Source organism: Hypomesus nipponensis, chromosome 23, assembly GCF_054491055.1.
Source record: "Hypomesus nipponensis isolate SF chromosome 23, ASM5449105v1, whole genome shotgun sequence".
Classification (NCBI taxonomy): Eukaryota; Metazoa; Chordata; class Actinopteri; order Osmeriformes; family Osmeridae; genus Hypomesus; species Hypomesus nipponensis.
The window spans coordinates 2,655,001-2,674,049 of NC_140383.1; the positions used below are offsets into that span (position 1 = coordinate 2,655,001).

The following is a 19,049-nucleotide window of genomic DNA, read 5'->3' on the forward strand; positions in this document are numbered from 1 at the left end:
AACCGGGGTGGCGAAAAGGACGATGTCGAGTCACAAAGGGACGAAGCGAGACGGACGCCTGCCGTCCACATGGGTCCAGACTGCGGGGGCTCCAGGTGGTCTGAGTCAAACAGACGTTTCTGTGTGCCGTCAGTTTGCTATACATGCAAAAGCCCCCCCTGTTTCCCCAATCAATTCCTCAGTGTGGAATTTCTACAAGCATATGCTTCTCTTCCAAGGTGACTGGGTTTGCACACATCAAGCTTTCACAGCAGACAGATGGACTGGTTCACAGAAGCTGGAAACAGAGATGGGGGCATTTTCTGTTTTCTTTTCAAGCAGAAAAACAGCAGAAGAGACCACATGGAGCTCGTCTTCCTCCAGGGCTTTTAGCCTCCATTCCCCCCCCCCCCTCCCTTCTCTTCTTCAATGGGGGGGGTGGGGGTTTGGGGAGAGGGTGGGGGTGGGGGGAGAGAGGGTGGGGTGTGGGGAGAGGGTGTGGGAGGGGGCTGTTTCTTTCTGGGCTGGCGTCGGAGCAGCTGCAGGCTCTGCCGCGCAGCACAGGATCCATGTCCACATTTAGCGCTAATTGGATAGTAGCTGAAGCCAGACTACGACAGCGGCGTCTCCTCGCAGCTCAGCATCTCAGTTAGATCTTTACATCCAACTGTGAACACAACTGTGGCCGCCCACACACACACACACAAACACAGCCACCACCCAAACAGGATAGGGGAAACGCTGGGTGATTTAGGATGGGTGTAATGGATTCGAACTCCGTGTGTCTGTGTGTTTACCCTCCTGTTGATGCTGGTCAGCGACGACTGCGAATGGATCCGTGTGGGGATACAAATGAGATATCGGTGTTGGGTGTCAGCGAGTGACAGCTTAGCGTGGGGGTGGTATTGATTTCATCTGGCTGGATAAATAAGCTGTTGGCCCTTCCAGCCGTCTGTGAAAGGAGAGCCAGAGAGATGCCATGCTAACTCAGTATTGACGGGAAGACCAACAACCCTTGTGACAGTGGTGGAGAGCTGAGCGGGAGAGAGCAGACAGGAACAGACACAGGGATCAGAACGCTGCTTCAACAAAGCGGTAAAAACGTGTTGTGCTTTCACAGCCGTGTAGCACCGAACGCACGCTGGGCCCTCCATGCGTCCTGCAAAACTCAATAATAGACATATTCAGGAGAATTATGCTTTTATTCACGTCTTTCAAGATTAGGATCACTTGTGACAGAGGGAGATACCGTCTTGATATAAATGTAATTTAAGTGATCTCTTGGAGCTGGTACCGCACACACACGACAGTGGGGGGGGGGGGCGTCATTATTAATATAATCCCCCATCAGCACTGGATGACTATCATTTGACAGCCAATTATATTTACGGATGATTGGCAGTTGCCTGGCTTCAGACGAGAATACAAATGATTGGGGGAGGAGAGCTGGGGGGGCGGCGACACCTCAAACACACACACGTGCACGCTCACATGCACGAAAAAAGAGAGGGAAATCAAATGTGTGTGTATGTGTGTGTGTGTGGGGGGGTTTAACTCCTGAACGGTCCTCTTTAGGACTCTATGCCCTGCGGCTGTGCGAAATGCCCCACTACCCCGCCCGGTATGGAGAGAGATTGTCATGGAGATGGCATGTTTAACGTGTCTGTGCGTGTGTCCCACAGGAGCACCGGCATGGACGTTTTTAACGGCCCCCCTCCTCCCAAGGTGCCGGGGTTCAAGACCCCCCGAAGTCTGTCTCTAACCGCACAGCCCTGATCAAACACTGAGGTCTGCTTCATTACATGCAGACTCCTTGTGTGCCGGGGTAGGAGGGGGGGGGGGTCCTGCTAATGGCCAGGTTGATGTGAGCTGTCGTATCTCCACACTGGATGCCTGGAGACACTCCACGGGTGGTCGGCTGACTCTGAAGGGAGGCAGCCGAGAGGGGCTGACTCTGAAGGGAGGCAGCCGAGAGGGGCTGACTCTGAAGGGAGGCAGCCGAGAGGGGCTGACTCTGAAGGGAGGCAGCGTGACACGGACACACCCGCTTCCTTTCAACTAGCAGGCGGCCCAGACGGAGGATGGTTAATGAACCCTCCGAGGATAAGGATCCCAAAGCCCTCGTCTGAGCGGGGTTAGCGCGAGTCTGCCTTTCAGCGGACCACACGTCCTACCGCACCTTTAAGACCCACAGAGAAGAGACGGCTGCCTAACTACGACTTCCTGTGGAGGTCGGCGCAAGGTGGAGGCAGATTGCCTCTCTCCGTAACAGCAATTATATCATTTAATTCTCATTCACGAGCCTGATATTCCCCTGACTTTTACCCTCATCTTAAAGCAATTATGCCTGGCTCCTGGAGTGCATCTCTAAGCCCTGCATCGTGGTCGGTGACTGTAGGGAAGCTGAAGAGAGCCATTAGTACGAATAAAGGAAAAAGACCTCGACTCATACCATCTGGGACGGTCAGGGAAGAAATAAAGCCAAATAACATCGACTTTGATTTCAGCCCTTGATTCAAATTAAGAGTGGTTAATATGCACCCTTCATTAGATCCATCAGTGCTTGACACCATAGAGTTTGGAGGATCGTCGACGGACTTGGTTTACCACGTAACCTTGTCCCACTTTCTCTAGGACTTCACTGCCCCATTTAGCAAAAATGAGATGCAACACATATCCAGGGAACCTAAATGCAAGTGGCCCCTGCTCCGACATTAACACCGCAGTTCGCACCCATTAAGCATAAAAATAATTGCTCATGGTTCCCTAAGGTATGATACGCAAAATGGAATCAAGGCAATTACCCACGAACTATTAGCATAAAAACCCTGAGCTTGTAAAAACAAAGGGGTGAACTAACCATCAGCGGCGGAGGATTTGAATTCATGACATGGGAGGACGCCGGTCCAAACACACACCTGGAGAAGCAGATGACGGTGAAACGGCTGACAGGACAGCGGCAACAGCAAACCCTGATACTTTTTCTACAACTGTTAACGCGACCCAGCGGCTTACGAATGCTGATTAGCAGAATTACAGAAGAAGAAAAAAAAAAAGTCATCTCTTTTTTTTTTTTTTTTTTTTACTAAAGGGAAAAACACATTTTCACCCCTAACGACTCCACACTCTCGTCTTGTGAAGGACCAGAGCCCGGCTCGATGCGACCGTTGGCCTCCTCGTCAGAATCCCAGCCGCAGGGTCGCCGTCACCATTCAGCAGGACAGACGACTGACAGGGCTGTCTGGCTACTGCTGCATGTTAATGACCGTCCCCAGCCCCAGCCCGGCCCGGCAGGGAGGTTAGCCCGGCCCGGCCCGGCATGGAGGGAGGGAGGGCTTAGACGAGCAGCTTGGGTTCGAACGCCACAGAGCTATTCAGAACGCATCAAAAGACCTCAGCAGGGGGGAAAGAGCAGCGATTTCCTTCCCCCTCCTCCCTCCTGTTCCTCCTCGCCCTAACCTAGAGAAGTCCGCCCCGTGACACAGAAGCATAGTAAAAAACTACCGTATTTTCGAACTAATAGACTTTAGCCCGAGACAACCTTGGGTGTAAAGATTTGCAGGGATCCTGCTAAGAACAACCTCCTTCAACCCCCCCCCCCCCCCCCCCCACAGCGTTCATTCGGCTCAGGAACTTCTGTAAACCCACGGACTTCTCAAACTTTGTCTGTTTGGTTTTACGGCATCAACATTTTAACCACATTTTCAACAAAACCTAAAAAGAACTACAGTAAAGCAGACAAAAAAAGATGCATACATTCCCTGAACGACCACTCATGCACACACACACATGCACTCACCTGCCACATCGTAACCTCCGTTAGTTCCATTGGTCAGGGGTTTAGTTTCCATATTACCAGTCGCTGCATTGGCTGTGAAAGTTGCCGCTCGGAGAACAGATCTCCGAAACGGCCCCCCTCCCTCCCCTTCACTCCGTCTCTCTCCCCTTCACTCCGTCTCTCTCTGTCTCTCCCTCTATCCCCTTCACTCTGTGTCTCTGCCTCTGTCTGTCCCCTCTTTCTGGTGCTCCTCCGGTCTCGCTCCTCCGGTCTCGCTCTCTCTGTCTCTCCCTCTCTTTGGTGCTCCTCCGGTCTGTCTCTCTCTCTCTCCCCTTCACTCAGTCTCTGTCTCTCCCTGTCTGGTGCTGGTCCGCTCTCTCTCTCTCTGTGGTAGACGCGGGGCTGCTGCCTAAGTACCAGAGCTCATCATTGAGATTCTCGCTGCCGAAGCCTCAGAGACAGCCGCCAAATCAACCGCTGAGCTGTGATGTCAGCGGCGAGCTCAGCCACTCAGGTTGCTCAGCTGGGCTCGAGGCGCGTCACTGGCTAAATTGAGCTCTTCATTAGCGATACAGCCCCGAAACGGGGGCGTGGAGAGGAGCGGTGGGAGGTTTACCTACCTCTCCTATCCCCCACCCTTACCCCTCCTCCCTTACTTCACCCTCCCCACCTCACAACCCCCCCCCCCCCCCCCCCAACCTTCAATAACTACCTCCTCCCAACAACAACAAAACCCCACACCGCGGTCCTGAGGGAGTTGACCTACTGACGTGCCTTTCAGGCCAGGAGGCAGAAACACAGCTATGAAACACAGCTATGAAACACAGCTATGAAACACAGCTATGAAACACAGCTATGAAACACAACCTCGACTTGTTCGACGGACTTCGGTCATCTGTCCACTCATTCCTTTCTGGAGGAGGGCGGAGGGCATGTGTGTTCGAACACTGACGCAAGACAAAAGAACAAGGAACGGAGGATTACAGAAGGACTCATCGTCTTACGTGGTGATGTTGGATGCTGCCTAATGAAATGCTCATTGACCAGGATCGGTTTCATTCACAGAAAGCTACAGGAAATGTAGCTTGATTTGAGCGAACTACCCCTTTTACCACCGATGGTGAGGCAGCACATTAAAACTATCCGTCATCCACAGTTAAACTTGCTACGTCTGACAGTGCCTCCATTCTCTTCCGCACTAACAGTCTTCCTGGCGTGATAAAAACAGGAATGCAGTATGCAAATGGCCCCTGCTAAACAAGTCATTAAAATGAAACTATCAAAATAAACAGCATCTCTCCCGGGAGTGAGGACAGATCCACTACTCTGTCATTGATCTTCGTGGGACACGCGGTCCTTGCAAACCCCTCGGGCAAATACACAAGACACCTTAAAAGAAAATTAAATTAAAATGAATACATTTCATCAGAAGACTCTTCCAGCAGCCAATGTGCCACCCTGTGCTGTAAACAAATGTGAATCTAACACCATCAGAATTACAACATTTTCAGAGACATCTCCTACCCCCTGTAATAAATTACAGATGCTTGACTAGCAACAGCAAGGAGTCTGCATGTTCATTAAATTTGTTGACATCGCCAGGCGGATGAGGGAAGTGGAGAGAGACAAGGTTTGGGATGATGCCTCAGTAATAAGCAGAGGAAGAGAGTGTTGGGAGATTCGTCTGATAGGGTGGAGAACGAAGAACGGAGAGAGAGAGCTAAGGAACTGAGTGTTTGCATTCTGAAAGCCTATAGTGACACGATAATGTTGCGTAAAGCACCTCTCGGTTCGTGATACTGTATTCTTACGCAAGACGTGGTTCTGGCATTCTACAACCTCAGATTAAATCCTACAACCAGGGCGTCCCTGACAATGTTAATATTTAACGATAATTCCAGCCAAAAAAATGGGTGAGCAGTCCTGTTCTCTAGAAGGCAGGGAAGTGTGTGTTGGGCTGAGGCATCATGTTGCTCCTGACAGATGAGATAAGACAACACAGCCATGAAGCACATGCACGAACATCGATTCATGAAAGAGACAGGATGTGTTGACCGGTAGGACTTGCCGAGTCCTTGAACGCACCGGTCGGTTATTTGGGGGGAGATGAACTACAGTTATTTTACTGGGATAGTCAGGGATGAACCCAGCTGAACTGGTGTATCTGGTCTGGAGAACTTGTTTCTGCTGCTGAGTTGCAGAGTTTGCCTGGCACTGTGACGAGCAGGTAAAGGTGTGACAGGGCACTACCGTGCAGGTGTGCATGGAAACCTGCCTACTCAAGACAGAGACAACCCACCCACGTACGTACACACACACACACACACAACACTGACAGAGATGTGTGCGCACACACACACACTGATAAACACTCACATACACTCACACACAACACTGACAGACAGAGACCGAAACACACACTGAAACACACATCTGTGTAGAGACAGGTGCCTTTTCAGAATTCCACACCATGGCAGTCGAGCCAAGCCGATTAAATCAGTTATCAAAACAGCGTTGGAATACATAGGGAAGCAGGAACTGTGCGACGCGCTATCCAGGCAAATGAGCCTGCTACACTTGTAATTGGGGAATATTCATTCATACTAATTAATTAAATGAAAAGCAAGCTGGGGAAGTAATGGATTCAGATTAGCACTGATTTGTTAAGCGTACTCAGGCACTGATGTGCCAACAAGGCCGGAAACAAGTACAGTAGAGAACAGACTTCAGCAAATGAAGGCCTAAGCCTGTTTATCTGGAAGAACTGATGTTATGTGCATTGCGGAAACTCCCAAGATCAGATATCGTTTCCAAAGAGTGCGCGCAGGCTTATCTAATCGATGACGGAATAGGACAACCCTCAATACATCTATTTGTCAGGGCCGTCGAGGGCTGGAGTAAGTAGGCCAGAGAAATCTGGCAGCAAAGTTTCAGTAGCAACTGTTGAGGAAGAGCCTGAGATGGACGTTATCTTGCTGGCTGATTACTTTCGCCTGGACCTGTGCAGGGGCGTAGCCACGGGTAGGCATAGGCCTACCCAATTTGTTCTAAGGCCTACCCAAAAAAGTAAAAATCTCCCAAAAATTGTGTGCACACCGCAAAGTAAATAAGAAAAAAAACCTGAAAAGATGCCCATCCATATTTTTCTAGGCCTACCCAAAAATATTTTCTGGCTACGCCCCTGACTGCAAGAAAAGAAAAATCCCCCACGTTCTTCAATTAGAAAGAACATATGTCACCCTCGTCTGTGCATTCACAAGTTATTACACGGTCTCTTCCGTACATCAAAAGTCGTGTCACTGCGTCGCTAATTACAGACGCTCCTGAAGTTTGGCGACCGACCTCAATGTGCAAACGCACGTCAAAATAATTAACGAAGACACATTTCACTCACTAAAAGTCTGGTTAAATCAGCTGTAGAAGAGCGGCAGGAAACACTTGCAGATGTCAGAGTGCGCCTATAAAGGCCCAGTACAGAACGTCGTCATCTAGTCCCTCTGGCAATTTCCCAAGACTTCTCTCTCAATGCAATGGGGGCCAACATGGTGAGACCAGGAATCTATTCTTATAGCAGCAGAAAAGGAACAGAAAGCCAACTACTCGCTTCTCGTCAGACTAGGTCTTTCTACAAGCGTTGGTGCCAATAAAACCAGGAAGCAGGGTGTTTAAAAACCAGGAAGCAGGGTGTTTAATAACCAGGAAGCAGGGTGTTTAATAACCAGGAAGCAGGGTGTTTGATAACCAAGAAGCAGGGTGTTGGATAACCAGGAAGCAGGATGTTGGATAACGACATTGTTGAACCCTCCGACGGCTCGGAGCATCACCACATCATCAAGATCGTCGTCCTTCAACGTGAAGGGAAATACGTCCGATGGTTCAGGACAACAGGCTAACACAGTTTGCGTTGCTTAGCAGTAATTTAAAACCTGGGAGCACATTCTGACCAACCGTACCCCGTGTCGACGGCAGGCTCTCAAACCGAAGCACTGGAATACTAATAACTTAGGCCATTAAGTTCTAACAATACTGATTAGGCCTCCTGCAGTACGCCTGACCAATGAGGCAGAATTATGGGCCTCTAATAATCAACATCATCAGTCTGGATGGCATGGGACTGGGTGGGCGGCTGGTGGGTCCGCAGCGTTAAGCGAGGGGCAGGGAGCGGCTCCGGCCCCGGTCCTCTGGAGGGCCCAGCCTCAGCCCTCTTGACTCAGCTCTGGAGCAGAGTTGCACAGAGAGGCTACTCTCTAATCTGGACTGTCGTCAGACCCACTTTTCTCTTTGTTTTCTCGGGCAGTTTGAGATTGAGCCATTAACAGATGGTGGTCATGCAAACAAAAAAAATAAGAACAAAAAAAAGGAAATGAAAGCATAACCACAAATCCATTTGACTCCGTCCAAAACATTTAATGAGGACTGAGACCGCCAGCCAACAGCACTCCTCCAGCCTCTTATAATCTCTTCTTTCTTTTCTCTCGGTCCACGGCCGCCTACACGATGAAGTCTCCACAACAGGAGACCATAGCGGTATGGGGGGAGGTTCTGCTGAGAGGTTTCACAGAGGGGGGATATGTGGAGGGAGTGTCATCACCAAACCCTAATCTTCCCCCATGAAAACATCCTGACCCTAAACCGTGCCCGGTAAAACAAGCAGACACACAGCTCTGGGTCTCCCCCCACCCTCCCTCTCCCCCACCTTCTCCCCCCCACCCTCCCTCTCCCCCCACCCTCCCTCTCCCCCCCACCCACCCTCTCCCCTTTTAAAAGGTTGCAGCACTTGGACTCATAGGTATCAATTTCCACATTGTGCATTTTGGCAGGCAGTAGCAGCAGAGGAAGGTGTCTGAATGCTTAGCAGCGTTGATGCTGCCGTCCTCCACATCCTGTAAATCACCACGCTCTGTTCCTCCTCGGACGTAACAAAGGAAATCAAAGTGGCCCCGTCACTCATGTGTATCCAGCACTAAAGCGGGATGAAAAAAAAATCTGTCAAATAATTATAGCTTGTCCTTCAATTGAACAGAGCAGTTGTCCTTTTTCTTTCAGATGCTTACAAAAAACACGTTGAAAAAGTCTGGGACTTCAGCTTGGAAACACCTGGCAAAGAGCTTGTGAGACGACACTTCCAAAGCGCTCGACCAGTTCATTTGCATAATAAAGAAAGCGGAATGGCACTGCTTACTAATTAAGCCTCCAATTGCAATTTGCTCACAGGAATAAGAAAAAAATGGAGAGCAGGGGGGGTGGGGGGGGGTGACAAATGCGTTTATTTACATTTTACCCCAAGGACATACTGATTCCTGCAAATTCTCAGAGAGAGTGAGGGAGAGAGAGGGGAAAAGGAGTCTAATGAGGTCCCTTGGGCTGTAGGGAGAGCCTTCTCCTGTGTTGTGTGTGTGTGCGCGCGCGTGTTAGAAAGTGTGTGTGTGTGTGTGTGTGTGAGACAGAGGACGTGACAGAGCTGCTGTGGACCACAGTTCCATCCTCATTAGGGGGGAACACAGGTTCTACTACGGCAGCAGACGCACTACGAGTTCCTCATGTGTCACCGGGAGGTGACATGGTTCCTCTTGGGCGTGACACGCTCCTGCCAAGATGGAGGACAGGTGGGGGTGGAGGGGAGGGGCCCAGGAAGGAGGAGGGGCCCAGGAAGGAGGAGGGGGCAGGTGCTCGTAATGCATCCTGACAGCCAACCGTTAGTTTGCATTCGATTTCGTTTGAGCCCTGGAACAATATTTGGTCTAAACCTGTGCCGCGGGTCGGGTCAATTTAATGGCGTGCAAACATTTGGCAGGAATGACAAACAAGCCTCAAAAAGTAACAGTCATAGGTGAAAGTCATTAAACCATGACATATGCGCTAGCAGAACACAGGTCGGTGGTGAACCCTGCTACTCAAATAGTGACCTCTGGTACACTATAGCTATTGATCTGGAGATCACGATCTCCCAAGGGCTTTTTATAGGACACCGTGTTACTTAGCAACAGCTTCATCTGTGTGTGTGTGTTATTCCCCCCCTCCCACAAGCCCGGTTGAGAAAAGCCCTGAAATGAATATGCAACTCCAGACAGTGTCCCCAGACTTCATAAACAAACACGGCACGTCAATGCGGCAGGCGACAGGTCACCGCTCACGGTTATCGATTCCCGACAGGCCGAGCGGCGCACGCCCACAACGGGCGTCTCCGGACGCGCAGAAGGGCCGCCGTGTGCTGGAACGCCGCCCTGCTTCACAGTATCTTACGGTGATAGTCTCCGTGCTGAACTCCCCAGAGACGACGACCTTTCTGACAACCGATACGAAGCACAGCGTCTCCACTCAGGAGAAAAGGGCACCCGTGTTTGCAGAGGGATATTAAACCCCTATGAGGACTGCTGCGTCTCTCTCCCTTTCGCGATTCTGAGTCGGAAAAAAAGGGAAAAAAAAGGACGCTAGGGAAGTGTACCGTGGGCCTAATTAACAACACACGGGAGAGATCCGTAGCAATTAGAAAAGGAGCTCATCAGCCATGAACCTCTCTCTACCTGCGTCTGCCGCGCGCCGCGTAGATGACATGGGTGAGCTCTCCTTGCTACTGCTCCGGCTCCCTTGCCTCGCTCTCTCCCGGTGCAACGGCAGAGGAGAAAACGACGCAGGTGTGAGGCAGAACCTTTCTGTGGCGGGCAAGGGGGGGCCGGGGGGGGGGGGAGCAGATAGCAGGGTTTTGCAAATCGCCAGGCGCTTATTCTAATTAGGTCAACCCCCGTCCTCCTGGTCGACCTCTACCTTGATTTTGACAGAACCTGGTGGACCCCTACCTGGCTGGCAGACTGCAAAAAGAGGCGGGGGGGGGGGGGGGGTTGTCATTCACACTGAAATGAAGGACAGACAGCAACATAAAAATATCCCAGTGCGCAGGAGGAGAGCACGATGGCTAGTGCTAACGGTTGCGCCCTGGCCTTTGGTCGCTTCAGCGGCTTTCTCGTGTTGGGGGGCGGAAACTTTGCTTCAAGTTGAGAAGAGATTCACAACTTTGTTAGACTGCTGCCCCCGTACCCTCCTAAATGATATCTGCCCCCTGGCGGGCGCAGGTTATTCCCTAATATTGTTGGAATTTAATTGGCTCTGTGACCCTTTTCTCGTGAGGGATGACATCAAATTCAGAAAGCATTCATAAGACATAAAAGACAGATGGGGGTGAAGGTGTAATGGTTTTAAAGCCTGTCGCCGGGTCACGACAAAACCTGCTAGATAAAACGGCTGTCTGTCTGCCTCAAAAGGAAAAAGTCTGACAAATCTCAAGCATCGGATTTCTCACAATGCGGAAGGGAGAGCAGGGTTTGTGATGGATGCCACATGAGAAAAGGTGGAGGTACACCATGGATAGGGTTTTTTAACTTGCATAAGGTATCAAGAATTCTTTCTACTGCAGTTACATTTTCATGGCAGAAAGGAGACGGGGAAGGATGGGGAGATGAAAAGCTTCCCTCCTGATTTTTCATCGCAGGCAAAAGGTGAAAAGCAGAGAATCGCACAACTGAATAATATTAGTATGTTGTGAATTTTTTAATGATCACTGATTACAAGAAAGGGAAAAACTGCAAATGCCCCAGCACAAAGACACCAAAAAAAGTATTAAAAAACTATTGGCACCGAAAACCCTTCTCCCTTTTGAGTTCCCTGCAATGCACCAACCCCTACTGTTCATCAAAACTAAGTAGTTTCAACCTTGGACTTCAGTTCCACTCAAAACAAAGCGATCTGCAACTGGAAATCCTAGCCTATTCACTGAACTATTCCTTCAAATGGAAAAATGCATACGTGCCAAATCAAGCCCACTGATTCCTAAGACACCAACGACGATAAACTCCAGGAATCCAGGCACGCTTTTCTGCACCCTCAATAACAGCTGCATTAATCACAGTGGAGGTGATGAGTGATCCTCCAGGATTTAGGGCTGTGTCCCAGGTAGCTTCATGCCCCAGCCACCTCCTCATCACAGGGCTCTACCTTCACCTGCAGCCCCCCTCGAGGTTCAGGAAGCACAACAGGGACTCAAAGAGCAGCCACTAAAAACACCACTCTCATGCTTCCTCTCCGCAGCGCAGGCAGATTACATTCATCACCACAGAGCCTTGTGGGTCCTGCTCTGAAGAACTTACGAGTCGCTTTCCCCCAAAACATGATGATTAGGGAGGCGAGGAGAAAGCTGAACTAATGGCCAGGTGAACAGGAATAACGCGGTATTAAAACATACTTCCTTGAAGCACTTTATAGTTGAACAGTTTTTTATTTTATTTTATAAAAACACACCGGCGACAAAAAAAAAAAAGTAGGCCTACTTTGCATCCTAAACCACAGTGGGGTTCTTCCCAGGTGTGTTCAGGTACATGGGGGGGGGGGGTGTTACTGCTGTGTTTGCAAACAGAGCGGGGTGTGTTACTCAGCCTCCTGGGACGAGGTGGATGAGACGGACGTTTGCTCAGCTCACCTATAAGCTCATGAATCACCTCGGCACAATTAATATCCCCTTGGCAGATACAGGCCAGGGGAAAGAAAGAGCACTGCCAAACAATACTAAGACCCAGATTAGCTGTAACGAGATTAAACTTCCTGAAAACCCAGGTCTGGGGAACATGGCTGGGAGGTAATTTAAGGAAACGAACAATTGGTGGCAGTAAGGTGTCGGTTGTTACGTCTTTCCACTGACGTTTCTTACCCACGGGTTGCTAAGGTGTTAATGTTTTAAAACACACATTGCCCTTCTTAGTGGAGCCTAACTTGCCACCCATGAGCAGGTTTACACTTGCTTGAACACCCCGTCTTAGTGGAGTGCTTTGCAAATTGGCTTAGTGCCCTTGAGTAAATGGGTGTCCTTATGGATTAGCAAGCTCTGCATCAACCTCACAGACAGGGAACACCGGTTCAGCAATTTGTTATTGTGTTGCTGTTACTTCACACGTATTGTTATAAACTGCTCTCAGAAGTCCGATGTCTGAATATGGTGGGGAAGGTTAGCTCGGCAACAGAAAAGTCAAATGGGATTTTAAGGTGGCGAGGTCCAAGACCTTCCAATCTGATCAACTATGTCCCGCTCTGTCAGAATGCAAAAACAGAAAAACATTTGCCAAAAACACTTAAGTGAACGGGAAAGCATACACTAGTTCATAAAGCAGGCAACACTCAAGTTGATGAAATGTGGTCAAACACTAAAGCTGATACAAGTTAAGCAAGAACATTGCCCAGACACATGGTCAGAGTGCACATTAATCCAAAAAGTGAAGCCACGCCATGATTTCGGCTCTTTGCTTAATAGAGGCGGTTATTTAGCGACAGTAATCTAATAGAAAATCAAGAGGTCTACAGTAGTGATTGACGAGTATTCGCCTCAAAGTCAATAAAACTTGTCTAGTAAACCAAATGATTTAAACCTGTTGAAGACAGGTGAAACAGATAGTTACAGACTGTTACCTTAGAGTTCCACTTTGGAGGACTTTATACACCGGATAATGCGCATTGATGAAGAAACTATATACATCATTAAGAAATAGTCACTGGTTACGCTAGCGACTGGCTACAATTGGCTCTAGTCGAGTAGCCTAAACTTGGCGTTGGTCGGGTTACACCTGTACAGTATGTTGAAACACTATCTATGATAACCACTAACCTTGCTGGAAGGAAAACTGGCGTTACTTCATTGACAAGTCGGCTCACTTTAAAAAAATAACATACAACACTATCAGCGGCAAAACGGGGTGACCCAGGTAAACTTAACGATCGGCCTTCCTGTACTCTAGTGCTAAGCGAAATGATGACGGCAGGCCTCACATGGTCTGACTAGTAGCTTACGCTAGCTTGCTAACTATTGCCTGCGACACCCTCGAACATAAATTATGAAAGAAAGTTTCAAACTATCAAACAGCGAAGTATAGTTTTGCAGAGAAGTTAGCACAATGTGGGTTTCCACGTGTTCACCAGGCCACAACATACTTGTCAGAAAAAAGCTGCTTTGTTTTCATTCGGCTGGTTACGGTAGCTTGCCATCGATGTAGGTTCACTGCAAGCTAAATGTCTAGCAGGCCTATGCTAGCCAGAGTAGCTAATATAATTCATTGCTTGCTATGCAGGCTGCCTCGTAGCTTATTGCTAACGTTAGCTGACTAGCTAACATTAGCTAGTTGGCTAATTTAGCTGCGCAAATATGGTTTAACTATGTTGTCTCAAAACTTACATTTAGTATATTAATATACAGTCATCTTCAACTTACCGTATGAGTTACGCTGTACAATAAGTTATTGTTCTGCGTTGTAGCCTGGTTATATATTTAATTTTCTATTTCCAGTCAGAATCGGCAACATGAGAGTGGCTCAGCGAGGGGGAGGCAGAGCGTCTGCGCCGGACTGACAGACGGGTGGGGGTGAACAGTGAGACATCATGAATGTCATTTTCTCCTGTCCAATCACTTTCACCTATCATGCAACAAAGGTGAAGACCGAAAAAGAATCACATCTCAAAAGAGAAGCCTTTCTACTTTCGTCAATATTGTGTAATGGTAGTTTCATATTGAGCTATACTTACTCGGTTATTATTTTGAAAGACAGGTTAGCCTGTTACAAAACACATGCCAGTGTTCAAGCTGTATTAATTGACAACCCCATATAATAGCTTTTCAAGTGTGAGAACTCACAGCATTTTCCCAATCACTATACCTGCCTTGGCATCGGTAAACTTTGTACGTAGCTACTTTTTTGGAGTTAGCTCTTCAAGGCTGAGTGATCCCGGAGGAACTAAGTGGCTTAACTGAGGATGTCTGCCGACTTCCGAGAGACAGAACTGGTGGACTAAAATCAATTCCTTACAACAACCGCTACTTGGTCAGGTAGGGTCAGATAATCAATGTACGGTTCACCGTGGGACAAAGAATCTGTTCCACTGGGCATCCTCGGATGCTTCAATAGGCCTAAGATAAGGGAAACCATCCAGGATATCTATTTGACCTCCGTGTCCTTACAGCCCAGTGTCTTCAGTGTTACCTATAGGGATTTAAAACCGTTTTTAAGTGCATAGTATTGGCAAAATACATTAAATAACCCACCATTAGAGCTCTAACTGCACACAAGTTATCTTCAAACCAAAAACCCACCAAGAAGTTTCCTTTGAAATGTGCTGAAGGTTTTGATATTCAACAATACAATTTCCCTTAGTCTCTCAGATTCTTTCCATCTCTACTCTTGTGGAATGCATTTCGTCTTTCTTCCTCTCTGTATCTTTTGCTGCTGTGTAGATTCCTGACAATAATTCACTTTTGCTGTCTGCATAATTTCTGTGGAGATACTCAAAACTGACAGGGGTCTGTGCTGCGACAAATACTAGGCTTCAGATAAGAGAATGCTCTCCCTGCGCTTTGAAACTGATTGATACTTTTCAGAAACCAGCTAGTGAAGAGATGGGAAATCTAGTGACCTGTTACTTTTTACATAACACGTGTGTGGGAAGCTGGTGTGTATCAGGAGGAGGGTCATATATATATATATATATATATATATATATATATATATATATATATATATATTTTTTTTTTGCCGTGGAGATGTGTAGGCAGTCACCGTTGTAATAGAATATCTTCTGCTTTCAGTGGAGGGAAAATTCTAAAAATGAGCAAATGCATGAACCTAAATAAACTTAAAAATACAAACCTGGAAATAATGTTTTATTTTTTTTAGTCATGTTCAAATTGTTTTTGAAAGTATGTTCTATGACTTATGAATACTTGCTTTCTTATTCATGAAGACATGGTGTCTGTGAAGCAAAACACATTGACTTGTACAGCTTGTAAAAGGTGATGTACATTTTCCATCATTCTACAGATGCTAGCTGTACCGAGATTTTGTGAACTTTTCTTAACTGGGTCAGTTGGTAAATAAGAATGCAGTTAATGATTCTGTGCTGTATATATTGTATACAGTATAGTAACTATAGACCGAATATAGTTTGTGTATAGTATAGTGAATGTGACACTAGATACTGTACAGTGATATAAGTCATGGTCAAGGTAAAGGTATGTAATGTGTGTCTATTTGTTGTTTGGTACAATGGAACATCCCTACATACTACATCTCAAAATAGTGTTGGCTAGTGTAAGTGACTCAGTATTGGAGGACAGGATTAGAATTACAATATAGGTATTGTTGTCGCACCGTAAGATTGCTGAAGATTTAACATCCTCCGTTCAATAAAAGAAAAATCCCCTTTGTGGCCAGAACAATGCAGTCATCAACAGGGCCATGGCAGCTTTGGGCTTATCTCTCCAGGCCATGTTGATCGCTGGGCTGGCTATACAGCTGCAGGCTGATAGACTGACACCCCACATACGGTTATTTCCCCCTGATCCTCCACTGACAGTGCAAATCCACACGGGGTCTGTTGCGTCCCTGGACCCTCGGAACAAAACCAGACAGAGAGGATTTCAGAAGCTGCGGGCCCGTCTCCCTGGGGGTTTGGGGGTCTCATTTCTCAATTATTTTTGTTTTTTTATTTTTTTATTCGACTGTGGACAGACTGTAACCTCCTGGCAGCCCTCCACTCTGGTTATTTATCTGTAAATTGATCGCCAAACCCTTCCCTCGGAGGTGTCTGCCTGCCGACTCTCTTTAAATTGGGGGGTGGGCTTTAGGCCTCTCTTATTTAGCTGGGGTTTAGCCTGGTATAATGGGGCAATCTGCTCCCCTCTGAGGCTCCCCCCCCCCAGATGGCTCTCACTGTTATACACTGAAATTTCCCAGCCTATTGGTTTCCAGAGACTAGTCCTTACTGGCCAGATGACCCCTCTCATTCTTATTCATCACAGTGTTGACGGGCTCCATATCACTCTTTACTGCCTGAGGAATTTTGATTTTCCTTCCAGCGCGGCTTCAACTTATGTTTGTTTTTCATATTTAGGAAAATAAGGTGTTTCATTGAGGGCTGGAGATTGCGTTTTTACACAGCTAGATGATCCAGTTAGTCTTGAATGATGCCTTAGATCTGTGTGGGTTAGCTTAGCTTTTGTCGCTCATGTTTATCGGCATCGCTCCTGCAAATTTTAATCATCATTATTGGAACTAGTTGCATGACAGGTTGCATCTCAGAACACTGATGACAGACCGTGGAAAAGGATTTGTGAGAAAACACATCAGATGACGTTCCCGTGGAAACGCGTTCCCCGGCTGTGTCGCATCTCAACAATACATGCGTCATCTCATCAGAAGTGAGGGAACAACAGCCCAGGAGCAGAGGGAAAGAACATGTTTTCCTTTTTATTTTGTATTTATTTTGTAAGACTCTTCCCCCCTCCCCCCTTGGCTATTGCAGGATGGAGAGAGAGAGAGAGAGAGAGAGAGAGAGAGAGAGAGAGAGAGAGATTGTGGGAAGGTGAGGTGGCTCTGTTTGGGATGAGTGGGAGTGCGTAGTCGAGTGTGTTCCACATCAAGCCCTGTTCTGACTCACCCTGGTGGGCAAAGGCTTGGAGACCCTGAGGACACCCACGCCTGCTCTGTCTACCCTCCACCCACCCTCCACCCTCCACCCACTCTCCACCCAGCCTCCACCCAGTCCCCACCGAGCCTCCACCCCCCACCCAGCCTCCAACCCCATCCAGCCTCCACCCCCACCCAGCCCTCCACCCACCCTCCACTCAGCCTCCACCCCCACCCAGCCCTCCACCCACCCTCCACTCAGCCTCCACCCCCACCCAGCCCTCCAACCACCCCCCACCCAGCCTCCACCCCCCACCAGCCCTCCACCGAGCCCTTCTCCTGTTCGGAGAAGACAAGAGGTCTTAGGCTATTGATGAATCATGCTACTTCCTGTTGTACTTTCCAAAGGGAATAAAGCATAAATGGAAAAATTCCACGTTGAACATAAGATATCAAGTCTTTCTACCTCTGTAAGGTGCTGGTCTTGTGTTTTATACCCAGACACAACGGTCTGAGAGATGAGATACACTTGTGTAGTGCTGCTCTCTCTTTCTGGCACTCCCTGGTAACTGCCCCCCCCCCCCCAGACCCTTTTCCTTCCAGTTCTGGCTAGATTACAATCCCAGCCCAGTTGGACGCAATTCATCGGTCGGCGCAGACTAAGCCAGCGAAGCTGTGCTGGGGAATTGGATATGACATTTTCAGCGATACAGAATTCCCATGGTCCCTCTTTCAAGCCACCAACCCAGGAGGACCACAAGTGCTCTGAGTCTTTCATGTGGCATTGATTTTGTTTTCAGAGATATTGCAACTACCCCCTAAGGTGCTCTGTATTGGAAGGTCATTACAGGAGGTAGAGAAGTGCCCAATCCTGTGTTCTGTGGCCTTTTACCCCACCTGAATGAGGCTGCAGAGGCTACACCACAGAGGCACGTTACTCCTTCCTGACTCCTTCCAAGAGGCTCTTACTTTCACACGCACGTTTCCACGGTCGCACAAACAAAGTGGCAGAAACCAAACTAGAGCTCAGGTTGCCTGGACCCTCAGGACGAGGGTGCAGCTGAATGCGAAGCTACCGGGTGTATGAAAGGGGAGTTTGATGCACAGCTGGGCTCAGAATAAAGATGAAATTACATTTGTGGAGGCCCAAGCCGTGCGTAAAAGAAGACGGCTTCGGAGCAGTTATTAGTGTGTTACGCGTGCACACTTGAACTCGTCGCACAACAAGGTGATGAAACGCACGGGGAATGCAAATTTGTACATTGGAAGAATTGTCTGGGTGTGCTTGACTAGCACACGCGGGTCACGTACCGTGTTGCTGGTGGGGGTGGGGGGGGTCAGGAACAATTAAGGAAGATAATTATCCCTCGAATTGTGAGCCTGACTCGCCTTGGCGTTGATGGCTATCTTTGTTATGAACCTAATGGATTGAAACAGTTCCTGTTAAGACATCCAGACAGGCCCATAATGCATCAGATGGAGACGGCTTGTGTTGAATCCTGTGTTTACCTCATTTCCCTGTCTTCGGCCTGTCATGCAGAGACACACTGGTGCACCTGATCCTTTGTAGAAGACTAATAAAGATGGAGAGAGTGGAATCAGGGGCAGACCAGAGTTGACGTTGGTGTCACTTTTCATTTAGCATCATTACTCATCCGCACTCACAGTTAAAGCACTCAACAACGAGCGTTGGCAACAGAGAGGGAGAGTTTAGCGTCACAGACGGAATACGCCCGATTTCATTTATCGTTCGTACTTCAAGAGGGGCATAAATCACCTGAAGGCAAACAGCACCCAGTGCCCATTCAACCATTGATCTGTCACATCTGACCAAAGCACACTGCAGAGGCAGAATTTAA

At 48.2% G+C, this 19,049-nt stretch overlaps 1 protein-coding gene across 1 annotated transcript in view; it reads right to left on the reverse strand.

The window, feature by feature from the left end:
* The window catches only part of LOC146233599 (R3H domain-containing protein 1-like), a 44,677-nt gene extending 30,528 nt beyond the window's left edge, over window positions 1–14,149 (reverse strand). The window contains 1 exon segment of the mRNA XM_084688603.1: window positions 14,004–14,149. The gene's annotated coding sequence lies outside the window, so the exon portion shown is untranslated.
* Between the last annotated feature and the right edge of the window lie 4,900 nt (window positions 14,150–19,049).